The sequence below is a fragment of the Mixophyes fleayi genome, chromosome 1 (genome assembly GCF_038048845.1).
Source record: "Mixophyes fleayi isolate aMixFle1 chromosome 1, aMixFle1.hap1, whole genome shotgun sequence".
NCBI classification, from domain to species: domain Eukaryota; kingdom Metazoa; phylum Chordata; class Amphibia; order Anura; family Limnodynastidae; genus Mixophyes; species Mixophyes fleayi.
The window spans coordinates 84,504,051-84,517,539 of NC_134402.1; the positions used below are offsets into that span (position 1 = coordinate 84,504,051).

Below are 13,489 nucleotides of genomic sequence, written 5' to 3' on the forward strand. Positions count from 1 at the left end.
CAGAGAGATCCAGGAGAATTAGAAGAGAGTAATCACATTTAGCTTTAGCTGTGATCAGATCATTGAGAACCTTGGTCAGTGCAGTCTCTGTGAAGTGTTGAGAGCGAAAGCCTGATTGAAGAGGATCCTATAGGTTGTTTGCAGAAAGGAAACGTGTGAGGCGAGTGTAGACAATTCACTCGAGAAGTTGGAGGGGCATGGAAGCTGAGAGATGGGGCGGTAAATTGAGAGAGAGTTTGGGTAAGAATTTTGTTTTTATAGAATAGGAGTAATCACTGCGTGCTTGAATAGTGATGGAAAGATATCAGTAGAGAGAGATAGATTACAGATTTTAGTTAGAGGTGGAATGAGCACAGAAGACAGGGATCTACCAATTTGTTAGGGTATGGGACCAAGAGGCCAGGAGGTAGAGTAGCAAGATGAGAAAAGAGTAGAAACTTCCTCTTCATTTGTGGGATCAAACGAAGAGATAGTGTCAGAGGGTGCTGGGAAGGAATTGAGCCGATTGCTAGTCAGGAGGAGATGACACCATTTCTAGTCTAATCCTTTTAATCTTGTCTTTAAAATAGGAGACAAGATCCTGGGCACTGATGTTAGTCGGTGGGAGGATTGAGAAGATATTTAAATATGTTAAAAAGGCGTTTGGGGTTAGAAGCCTAAGGAATAGATGGGAGATTGGAGGTATGCTTGTTTAGCAGTGTCCAGAGCACTTCGATAGGAGTGGTAGATAGCAGTATGTTCGCTGAAATCATTACAGGTACAAGATTTACAAGAAAGATTTTGTAAATTTTGTGTTACTTTAGTGTGCCATGGTTGACAACGAAGTTTACGTGGAGTATGAAGTGTCGCTGGAGCCACTTGATAAAGGGCAGTTGCTAGGGTTTGGTGAAAATGAAGAACTGCCATATTAGGGGAGGAGAATGTAGAAATTGGGGAGAGAAGGTGTTGGAAAGAGGTGGAAAACTGTTACAAATCAATAGAGTTAATATTCCTGCGGGTATGAGGAGGCTTGGAAGAGTTTGACAGCAGGGAGGTTAAAGAACTGGGAGGGAGCGAGTAACTAATAAGGTGATGTGGCGTTATATAAATAAATGAGGATGATGATGATGATCTGAGAGGGGGAAAGGAGTGTTAAGAAAATTAGAAACTGAGCATAGTCTAGAGAAAACAAGATCGAGACAGTGGCCATCCTGATGAGTAGCTGATTCAATCCACTGGGAGAGGTCAAGTGAGGAGATTAGAGAGAGCAGTTTTGAAGCAGCATTGCAATGTGGATTAGCAATAGGGATGTTGAAATTACCCATGATGATGGGGGGGATGTCAAAAGATAAGAAGTGAGGGAGCCATGCAGAGAAGTGTTCAAGAAATTGTTGTTGGGTTTCCAGAAGGGCGATAGATCACAGCAACATGCATAGAGAATGGGTTAAAAATCCTAACAGTATCATCATCGTCACCATTTATTTATATAGCGCCAGTAATTCCGCAGCGCTGTACAGAGAACTCACTCACATCAGTCCCTGCCCCCATTGGGGCTTACAGTCTAAATTTCCTAACACACAAACACAGACAGACAGGGAGAGACCAGGGTCAATTTGTTAGCAGCCAATTAACCTACCAGTATGTTTTTGGAATGTGGGAGGAAACCGGAGCACCTGGAGTGTATCAGGCGAAACACAAATTGAGGATGCCACTTTGAAATTGCAACATGATGGGGATATTTATGTAGCTGACGAGGGCGCTAATGAGGATGTTGATGAGGATGATGTTGTTTGTGTAAGTCCTGCACCAGTAGAAGCAGTTCTTGCATGTGATAAGAAGGCCATTGTCATGCCTGGCCATAACACCGAAAAATCCACCTCTAATGTCAGGAATTATTTTTACCCAAATCCTGACAATAGTTGTCTAGTTATTTGTAGCGTTTGTAAAGCCACAGTCAGTAGAGGTAGGGACCTTAACCATCTAGGGACCTCATCCATGTTATGCCATTTGAAGCGAGTTCATGGCAAGCTGTTGGGAAAATCAGAAACTTATGCTAAAAAATAACAACAAGCAGTCCATCATCAGCTAAGTCCTGTCACTCACCGGACTGTGAGTGCCATTTCTCCTGTGTTCAGGAACCGTGGCCGTCCGCCATCCTGAGGGTCTGCGCATGTGCAGCCCTTATGAAACCTTCAGTACCTGTTGCTTTTAATTAATTGGATGATCAGGCAACCCTCCCTATTTAAACCACCTGTGATCATTACCTAGTTGCCTGATCTTGGAGTCTCATTCCCTATGAGCCTCTGAAGGTGTTCCTGTGTTTCCTCGTGTATTCAGCTCCAGCTGATTCCTGTCTACTACGATTGTGGTTTCCTGACCACTTCAACTCTCCTGTGTTCATCGTGTCTGCACTCAGCTGATTCCTATCTGCTACTGCTGCCGGATTCCAGACCGCCTCAACTCTCCTGTGTTCAGCGTGTCTGGTGTCCGCTGCCTCCGTTACTACTGCCGGGTTCCAGACCGTCTCAACTCTCCTGTGTTCATCGTGTCAGCTCTCCACAGATTCCTATCTGCTACTGCTGCCGGATTCCAGACCGTCTCTACTCTCCTGTGTTCAGCATGTCTCCCCTTCGCTGTCTTCGCTACTTCTGCCGGATTCCAGACCGCCTCTACTCTCCTGTGTTCAGCGTGTCTCCCCTCAGCTGCCTCCGCTACTACTGCCGGATACCAGACAGCCTCAACTCTCCCGTGTTCATCATGTTTCCAGTTTTACTTACTACTGCTTCTTGAGTATTGCTCCGTTGATTACCGGTTACCTTTCGTGCGCTGCACCAACCTGATTACCGCTTCCATCCTCCAGTGGTCTCTCCTCCTGCCGGCGTTCAGCCGTTCAGGTATCCCTGCACTGCTCCTTGACAGCCTGCTCTCCTGAACCGCGGTATGCATACTTTCCATTGACTTTGCTATTGTGTTGCATATCCGTCTGGACTGTGTTTTTGTTCATCTCCGAGTCTTCCATCTACTGAAGCTATTGTTACTATTGACTTTGTTTCCTATTACCTGGATCTCTATAGTAAATTTGCATACTTCAAGCAGCGCTTGTCAGTTATTATTGTATTGTGGTTATCATCGTGGGATCAAGTTCCGTGTGCTCCCGTGTATCCTCTGTATTCCATTCATCTCTTCGTGTCCCTCCTCACATATATATAGCAGTGGTACAACTTGCTGAATGCAGACCACTGACTCCTGTTTCCCATTGGCACCAGTTTCAAGTATCCTCTAACATAAGCAGTGGTACAACTTGCTGTACGCAGACCACTGACTTCCCCGTTACCTACTTGCACCTGGAACCCATTCCTTCACTATAGACAGTGGTACAACTTGCTATACGCAGACCACTGACTTTCACCACCTCCTCTCTACTCCTGGACATTCCTCCTCACCATAGCAGTGGTACAACTTGCTGTACGCAGACCACTGACTCTCCTCAAGTTTACTTGTCCATCTGGTTCCTCGTGTTCATACATCTAAGTCATTACCAGTTGCTGCTAGTCATAGACTTTCATTGAGCATTCTCTCACCATCTGCTGATTCTCCTGTTCCGTTGTCACCCTGCTACCAGAGGACCATAGTACCAGCTATATTACTCTGGTAAGAACATCATCTGGTGATATCCTGGGTAAAGACTCCTAGTGCCCGTGACAGTAAGATCAGGCCATGACAGACCCAGGATCGGAACCTACAGCTAAAGAGATGCTGCAGTATCTGGTTACCCGTATTGAACAACAGGATGTTCGCTAACAACAATTGCTGCAATGTTGCCAGGCGTTAGCCTCCCAAGGAACTTCTGCGCAAAATATCACAGCTACTGTTGATGCTCCTGTGCCTTCATCCGTTTCCCCAGTGCCATCCCAGGTGTCTACTGCTTCCACGCTACACCTGCCTACTCCTTCAAAATATGATGGAGACCCCAAAACATGCAGGGGTTTTCTAAATCAATGCTCAGTTCATTTTGAGCTTCAACCTCACAATTTCTCTACTCATCGTTCCAGAGTGGCCTATCTCATTTCTTTGTTTTCCGGACAAGCTCTCGCATGGGCTTCCCCTCTGTGGGAAAGAAATGATCCATTATTACAAGATAGTGCCAAATTTATTTCCACGTTTTGAAGTGTATTTGATGAACCTGGTCGTGTTATTTCCACTGCATCCAGCATCCTCCGTCTACGTCAGGGTTCTCGTACTGTAGCCCAGTACATCATTCAATTTCGGATATTAGCCTCTAAACTTCAGTGGAACACTGAAGCTTTAATTGCCGCCTTCTGGCAGGGGCTTTCTGATAAAATTAAAGATGCACTGACTACTCAAGAATTACCTACTTCTCTAGAAGATTTGATTTCTCTTTCTCATCGTGTAGACATGAGATTTCGTGAAAGAGAGTCTGAAAAAACAACTTCATCTCAAGCACCTCTTCGCTCAAGTCCTCAGGTTCGCCAAGTTTCATCTCCGGTAGTACCTATGGAGATAGGTCGCTCCAAATTAACTTCAGAGGAGAGGGACCGAAGAGTAAAAAATAGACTTTGTATCTATTGTGTTGATGCTACTCATATGCTCAATTCATGCCCTAAAAAAATCGGGAAATGCCAGGCCCTAACCAGTTCTGGAGAGGTGAAGTTAGGGTCCCTGGAGTCCTCTCCATGTTCTACTAAATTAAAAGTTTGTGCTTTTGATGTTACTGTTTCCTTTGCTACCAAATCTTTCATGTCCCAAGCACTTATTGACTCTGGAGCTGCAGGGAATTTTATTTCTAAATCCCTCGTGAATCAATGGTCCCTACCAGTGATTACTTTGAAAATACCAATTACTGTGACTGCTATCGATGGATCACGCATTATTAATGGTCTCATCACCCAGAGTACGTCTCCAGTAACCCTTCAAATTGGTGTATTACACCAGGAGGAAATTTCATTTTTAATTCTTCCTGTTACTACCAGTCCGATTGTATTATGCCTTCCATGGCTTCAACGTCATTCTCCCCAGATTGACTGGCACACTCCTCAAGTTACGTCTTGGGGGTCTGAGTGTCATCATCGTTGCCTCTCTCAAGTCGTTCCTCTCAAGATACAGCAATCCTCCATTTCACCTTGTTCACCGGGACTTCCTCCTCAGTATGCTTCTTTTGCCAATGTATTTGATAAACTTCAGTCTGAACGCCTTCCTCCTCATCGTTCGTGGGACTGTTCGATTGATCTTCAACCTGGCAAGACTCCTCCCAGGGGTCGTGTGTATCCACTTTCGTTACCTGAAACTCAAGCCACATCTGAGTACATCAAAGAGAATCTCCAGCGAGGATTTATTCGACCTTCTACCTCTCCTGCTGGAGCAGGTTTTTTCTTCGTAAAAAAGAAGGATGGGTCATTACATCCTTGCATAGATTTCCGTGGACTTAACGCCATAACTATCAAAAATCGGTATCCCATTCCATTAATTACTGAGTTATTTGATCGTATCAAGGGAGCCCGGATCTTTACCAAGTTGGATCTTCGTGGTGCCTATAATTTAATTCGAATCCGGTCCGGTGACGAATGGAAGACAGCTTTCAACACCAGAGACGGGCATTATGAATATTTAGTAATGCCCTTCGGGTTATGTAACGCCCCCGCTGTTTTCCAGGGTTTCATTAATGAGATCTTCCGGGACTTGTTATATGTTTGTGTCGTCGTCTATCTGGACGACATATTAATCTTTTCTCAGGACCTGCCTTCTCATCATCAACATGTGGTAGAGGTCCTTTCCAGACTCCGAAAAAATTCATTATTCTGCAAGTTAGAAAAATGTTCATTCGAGTTGTCCCAGATTCCATTTCTGGGATATATTGTCTCCGGAGTTGGTCTTCAGATGGATCCAGAAAAGGTGAATGCTGTATTACATTGGCCTCAGCCAACTACTCTTCGTGCAATTCAGCGTTTTTTAGGTTTTGCCAATTACTATAGACGCTTCAATACTAAACAATGGTCCTCTGAGGCCCTCCAAGCTTTCCAGTTTCTCAAAGAGTCCTTCTCCTCCGCTCCTGTTCTTCGACAGCCTGATGTGACACTTCCCTTTTTCCTAGAGGTAGATGCCTCTAATGTTGGCTTAGGAGCCATTCTCTCCCAAAGATCGGAGCAACAAAAATTCCATCCTTGTGCCTTTTACTCTCGGGGTCTTCTGCCTGCAGAGAAGAATTATACCATCGGGGACAAGGAGTTGATGGCTATAAAAGTAGCATTAGAGGAATGGAGATATTTGTTGGAAGGAGCTCGTCATCCTGTGACAATTTTTACTGATCATAAAAATTTGTCATATTTACAGTCTGCTCAATGTTTGAATCCTCGTCAAGCAAGATGGTCTCTTTTCTTTTCTCGTTTTGAACTAATCATAACCTTCAAACCAGCTGTAAAGAATAAAAAAGCAGACGCCCTATCTCGAGCCTTTGTGACGTCCTCAGACGTTGAAGATGGTCCTAACCACTCTATATTAGACCCCAAATGTGTTTCTCTGGCTGCTTCTTCCACTAAGGTGCTACCATTTGGGAGAACCCTCGTGCCTCCTGCTCTTAGGAAGAAAATCCTTTCATGGTTTCACTCTTCTCGTTTTTCTGGACATTCTGGTGAACGCAAGACTTTTGAAATTCTTTCTCGAAGTTACTGGTGGCCTTCTATAAGGAGAGATGTCAAAGATTTTGTGGCTGCTTGTGAATTGTGTTCCCAGTTTAAGACTCCCCGCAGAACTCCAGCGGGTTTGCTTCAACCACTACCCATTCCTTCCAAGCCGTGGACCCATATTAGTATGGACTTTGTTGCTGATCTTCCTCCTAGTAAAAAGTGCAATACTATTTGGGTAGTGGTGGATAGATTTTCGAAGATGGCACATTTCGTTCCTTTGAACGGTTTACCTTCTACATCTACTCTGGCTGATTATTTCATCAAAGAAATCTTCCGTATTCATGGATGTTCTTCCGAGATTGTTTCAGATAGAGGAGTGCAGTTCGTTTCCAGATTCTGGCGGGCCCTCTGTAAGACCTTGGGTATCCGATTATCACTTTCATCCTCCTACCATCCTCAATCAAACGGACAAACCGAAAGGGTCAATCAAGATCTTGAGACTTTTATAAGGATGTTCTCTTCAGCCAAACAAGACAACTGGGTAGATTTGCTTCCATGGGCTGAATTCGCTCACAACAACATGTATCATGAATCATCTTCTAAAACTCCATTCTTTGTGGTTTACGGCCACCATCCGTCTTTTCCGGAATTTCCTGCCCTCCCTCCCACCCAAGTTCCTGCTGTAGAGACTGTTTGTCAGACCTTCAAAAATATTTCGTCTCAGGTCAAAACCTGTTTAAAGAAGACATCTGCCAGATATAAGTCTTTTGCAGATAAAAAGAGACGGGCTATTCCACCACTTAAAATCGGAGATCGTGTATGGTTATCATCCAAAAATATTCGTTTGAAGGTCCCATCTATGAAGTTCGCTCCTCGTTTTATTGGTCCATATAGGATCATTCAAGTGATAAATCCAGTTTGTTTCAAACTTCTACTACCTAAGAACCTTCGTATTTCCAATGCCTTCCATGTGTCTTTGCTCAAACCTCTTATCATCAACCGTTTCTCGGTCCCTCCTTCAGCACCTCGGCCAGTTCAAGCTCATCAAGAGGAGGACTTTGAGATTACTCACATATTAGATGCAAAAATTTTGCGAGGAGTTCTTCGTTTCCTCGTTCATTGGAAGGGCTTTGGTCCTGAAGAGCGTTCATGGATTAAAGCAGAAGATCTCAATGCTCCAGCTCTTCTTAAGAAGTTTTATTCCAAGTTTCCGGACAAACCCGGTTCCATGTGTTCTGTGCCCACCTTTAAAAGGGGGGGTACTGTCACTCACCGGACTGTGAGTGCCATTTCTCCTGTGTTCAGGAACCGTGGCCGTCCGCCATCCTGAGGGTCTGCGCATGTGCAGCCCTTATGAAACCTTCAGTACCTGTTGCTTTTAATTAATTGGATGATCAAGCAACCCTCCCTATTTAAACCACCTGTGATCATTACCTAGTTGCCTGATCTTGGAGTCTCATTCCCCATGAGCCTCTGAAGGTGTTCCCGTTTCCTCGTTTATTCAGCTCCAGCTGATTCCTGTCTACTACGATTGTGGTTTCCTGACCACTTCAACTCTCCTGTGTTCATCGTGTCTGCACTCAGCTGATTCCTATCTGCTACTGCTGCCGGATTCCAGACCGCCTCAACTCTCCTGTGTTCAGCGTGTCTGGTGTCCGCTGCCTCCGTTACTACTGCCGGGTTCCAGACGGTCTCCACTCTCCTGTGTTCATCGTGTCAGCTCTCCACAGATTCCTATCTGCTACTGCTGCCGGATTCCAGACCGTCTCTACTCTCCTGTGTTCAGCATGTCTCCCCTTCGCTGTCTTCGCTACTTCTGCCGGATTCCAGACCGCCTCTACTCTCCTGTGTTCAGTGTGTCTCCCCTCCGCTGCCTCCGCTACTACTGCCGGATACTAGACAGCCTCAACTCTCCCGTGTTCATCATGTTTCCAGTTTTACTTACTACTGCTTCCTGAGTATTGCTCCATTGATTACCGGTTACCTTTCGTGCACTGCACCAACCTGATTACCGCTTCCATCCTCCAGTGGTCTCTCCTCCTGCCGGCGTTCAGCCGCTCAGGTATCCCTGCACTGCTCCTTGACAGCCTGCTCTCCTGAACCGCGGTATGCATACTTTCCATTGACTTTGCTATTGTGTTGCATATCCGTCTGGACTGTGTTGTGTTCATCTCCGGAGTCTTCCATCTACTGAAGCTATTGTTACTATTGACTTTGTTTCCTATTACCTGGATCTCTATAGTGACTTTGCATACTTCAAGCAGCGCTTTTCAGTTATTATTGTATTGTGGTTATCATCGTGGGATCAAGTTCCGTGTGCTCCCCGTGTATCCTCTGTATTCCATTCATCTCCTCGTGTCCCTCCTCACATATATATAGCAGTGGTACAACTTGCTGAACGCAGACCACTGACTCCTGTTTCCCATTGGCACCAGTTTCAAGTATCCTCTCACATAAGCAGTGGTACAACTTGCTGTACGCAGACCACTGACTTCCCCGTTACCTACTTGCACCTGGAACCCTTTCCTTCACTATAGACAGTGGTACAACTTGCTATACGCAGACCACTGACTTTCACCACCTCCTCTCTACTCCTGGACATTCCTCCTCACCATAGCAGTGGTACAACTTGCTGTACGCAGACCACTGACTCTCCTCAAGTTTACTTGTCCATCTGGTTCCTCGTGTTCATACATCTAAGTCATTACCAGTTGCTGCTAGTCATAGACTTTCATTGAGCATTCTCTCACCATCTGCTGATTCTCCTGTTCTGTTGTCACCTTGCTACCAGAGGACCATAGTACCAGCTATATTACTCTGGTAAGAACATCATCTGGTGATATCCTGGGTAAAGACTCCTAGTGCCCGTGACAGGTCCCTTCTCTCACATACATCCCGATGCCTGCAATCTACCCCCACAACACCGTCCTCATCAATATCCTCAGTAGCGATCGGAGTTCAGACACTGCTAGCTTGGGTCAAGTGATCCCCTTAATTAGACTTTTGGAAAAGCAGCTTGAGAAACGAAAGGAGAAGATGAAACAAAGCAATTACGCCAAGTATTTCAGACTTGTAGATCAAGTACTTTATTCACTTTGCATGGATCCAAGAGTTATCAAACTCTTGAAATCGGATCACTACAATTTGGCGACTGTGCTTGATCCTCGGTTTAAGAGCTATGTCTTCTCTTTGTTTCCAACTGACCCAGATCTGAAGAGATACAAGAAGCTCCTGGTGAGCAAGATGACAGCTCAAGTGTTACATGACAGAACAATGTCTCCTCCTTCAGTTTCTCACTCAACTGTTGCTAGGAAAAAACTTAGCTTTCCCAAGAGTCCCAGGGATGATGCAGATGATTCGGCACAAAATTTTGACATCTGGTCTGGTCTGAAAGAATTGACAAAAAATGTGACACCTCTGGCGTAACTCCACCTGATCCTACTATCAACATCCAAAGGATGGTGGAGGATTATTTTCATGACAGCATAGAAATAGACACATCAGACAGTCCCTTTACATACTGGGAGGAAAAAAAGAGAATTTGGAGACCTATGTACCAACTCGCTTTGCACTGCCTAAGCTGCCCACCCTCCAATGTGTACTCGGAAAGAGTTTTCAGCACAGCCAGGAACCTTGTCAGCGATCAGCATAGGAGGCTACTGCCTTAATATGTGGAAAAGATGATGTTCATAAAAATGAACTTTAAGTTCCACAAGGAAGGCCGTTCCCGCCAATTACATCAAAATACTGAGACTTCTGTAATGGTGGATTCCAGCGGTAATGAATTAATAATGTGTGAGGATAATGTACAAACTGATGAGGGTGAGGATGAGGCTGAGGATGATGACAACAACATCTTGCCACAGTAGAGTTCATTAACAGCACTGTTACCTTAGGTGTCTTATGCTCATTGTTACCTTGTTTTGCGGAGACCCAAACAAACCAAACAGTACAGCTACAAGGAGTGGCACTTTTATGGTTGCAGTGCTTGGTTTGTTAAAGTGTGCATGTTCTTTTAAAGATCCAACATAACGGTGGGTGGGAGGGCCCAAGGACAATTCCATCTTGCACCACTTTAAATTTCAGCTACTGCTGTGTGCCAATGTTACCTACATGTGCTATATACTGTTGTGTGCTTAGCAAAAATCTTAGACACCCATTGATGATGCAGATGACTCAGCACAACATTTTCACATCTGGGGGTAAATGTATCAAGCGGAGAGTTTTTCAGCGAGTTTGAAAAGTGGAGATGTTGCCTAGCAACCAATCAGATTCTAGCTATCATTTTGTAGAATGTACTAAATAAATGATAGCTACAATCTGATTGGTTTTTCAAACCCGCCGAAAAACTCTCAGCTTGATACATTTACCCCCTGGTCTTGTCTACTGTAAAAGAATTCACCAGAATTAGGGACACCTCTGCTGTAACTCTACCTAGACCTATTATCAACTATCAACATCCAAAGAATGGTGGAGGATTATTTTAATTTTTTTTGAACAGTATAAAGACAACAGTTTTATTAACAAAAAACAACGTCTGTTTGTGTTAAACACAATCAGAGCAGCCGGGCAGCACACTCTCCCTGCCTGTCTCTGCCGAACGGACCTGCACATAGTGTGCAGCCTTCGGCAGCAAGAGTTTTCAAAAAGGGGGCGGGGACTAAATCGCCGCCCCTAAATCGCCCTGGGTAAAAAAAAAATCTAGATCCGCCCCTGAATGTACCTAACTATATTATAAATTTGTGGAAATTGGGGCGGATTCGTAGTTCAGTGATGAACTTGCTTTTTGCTGGGAATTACAATGGCTCATTTTAGTGCATTGTCTGGCACCCTGGGTTGGTCTGGGTCTGATAAAAGCACGCATCATGGGGGGGGGGGGAGAGGGGTTCAGCACTTGTCGCCTTGTATTAGCTGTAAAATTACCACAGTTATCCAAGGAATGGGTGCAGCGATTAAATGAACCATAACTGGTTTCATGACCCAAGGACAATTCCATCTTGCACCACTTTTATTTTCTGCCACTGCTGCATGCCAATGTTTCCTAGATGTGCTAGGAACTGCTGTGTGTTTAAGTAATTGATTGATCGCTTAGCATCCAGCCAGGTCACTGTAGTATTTGTCCGAAAGTGTATGAAAATAATATTGTGACCTGTGAGGTGGTCAAAATTTACTGGAAATTACTTGAAATTAGTGTTATTGAGGTTAATAATAATGTAGGAACAAAAAAGAGCAAAACTATGTGATTTGAGCATATTTTAGCAATTTTACAAAAAAAAAAAACAAATCCAAAACACAAGGGCGGATTTGCCAAAACCAAAACACGAAGTTAATCCAGATCCAAAACCAGAACACGGGGGTCAGTGAACATCTCTACTTTATAGATATATGTACCTTGTGAATGCAACCAGTCATGTGCATCCCTGCTGACATTATCACCTTTCACTGTGTAATCTTGCATTATTCATCAGTTCCTGAACAACAGGCTTTCTTGTACCAGTAAAAACTCTGATTTTGTGAGAGAGCTGAGACCAGAGGAAATAGAAGAGTTAAGAGAAGCATTTAGAGAGTTTGATCGAGACAAGGATGGCTTCATCGGATACAAGGAACTGGGCGAGTGCATGAGGACCATGGGTTATATGCCTACGGAGATGGAGCTCATTGAACTCTCCCAGAAAATCAGAGGTAAAGTTGACTTTGAGGACTTTGTTGAATTGATGGGACCTAAACTTCTGGCAGAAACAGCTGATATGATTGGAGTAAAGGAGCTAAGAGATGCCTTCAAAGAGTTTGATTCAAATAGTGATGGACGGATCAGTACACGAGAACTGCAGGAGGCGATGAGAAAACTCCTTGGTCAACAGCTTGGTCCCCGTGAAGTTGATGAAATACTTAGAGACGTTGATGTGAATGGGGACGGACTTGTAGATTTTGAGGAGTTTGTACGTATGATGTCTCGCTGAAGACCTGGCGTGACAAAATGGTGTAGTCCTGTAGAAGAGACCTGTGTCTTTCATTAATATTTTACTAAATCAATACATCATACAGAATAAATTTACATTATTCAAAAAAAAAAAAAAAACCTCTGATTTTGCATTCCAACCTACTTTATTTCTTACACATTGATCCCTGAATATGTCTCAGAGCTGCTCTCTTAGTTATATGCTGCCTTGTTTTGGTCAGCTTTGGGGCCCTGAAATGCAGTTACTTTGTGATGTAGCCAAACTCCAAGGAGATGACCTAGGAACCTATATATGAACCTATGAAGAGGTTTAAATATCCACATTTTAATTTGCATGGGTTTTGTCGCATTGTCCAAAAACACACCAAAGGTTGATTGGCTCTGAGTGTGTGTGATGCAGGAAATTTCAACTGTAAGCTCCAACGGGGCAGGGGCTGATGTGAGTGAGTTCTCGGTACAGTGCTGTGCATAATATCATCAGCACTATATAAACAATGATAATATTAATACTAAAAATTATTATTGCTCTCTTGACTCTCTGAGTGTCTTATAGATTAATTAAAAAGCTAGTACATTCATTCGAGTCTTCATGATCTAATTTATTTTTGTAACAGGATTGACATATACTTCAGGAACAGTAATTGTAAAGAGAACATATTAGGACATTTAACCCTGTGCATCTGGCACCACCTTTTCAAAATCCATTAATTCCTGCTACCACTGAAGAACGTATGCAGGTTCAATATCCTTTTGCTTCTGAGAGACCTTCTATGGCTCTCTGTTTTGTGACACCAAAAGCCATTTCTTAAACAAATGTTAACTACTAAGCCTGGGGGTTGAAGAGAGAGTCTATGCTAGGTAAACTCTTTAACTGCCCTACTGGAAATACAATAAAGATTGTGATGAACGA

At 43.9% G+C, this 13,489-nt stretch overlaps 1 pseudogene; it reads left to right on the forward strand.

The window, feature by feature from the left end:
- The first annotated feature begins 809 nt into the window (after positions 1–809).
- Positions 810–12,580, forward strand: LOC142111587 (calcium-binding protein 2 pseudogene; annotated as a pseudogene).
- Positions 12,581–13,489: the final 909 nt, after the last annotated feature.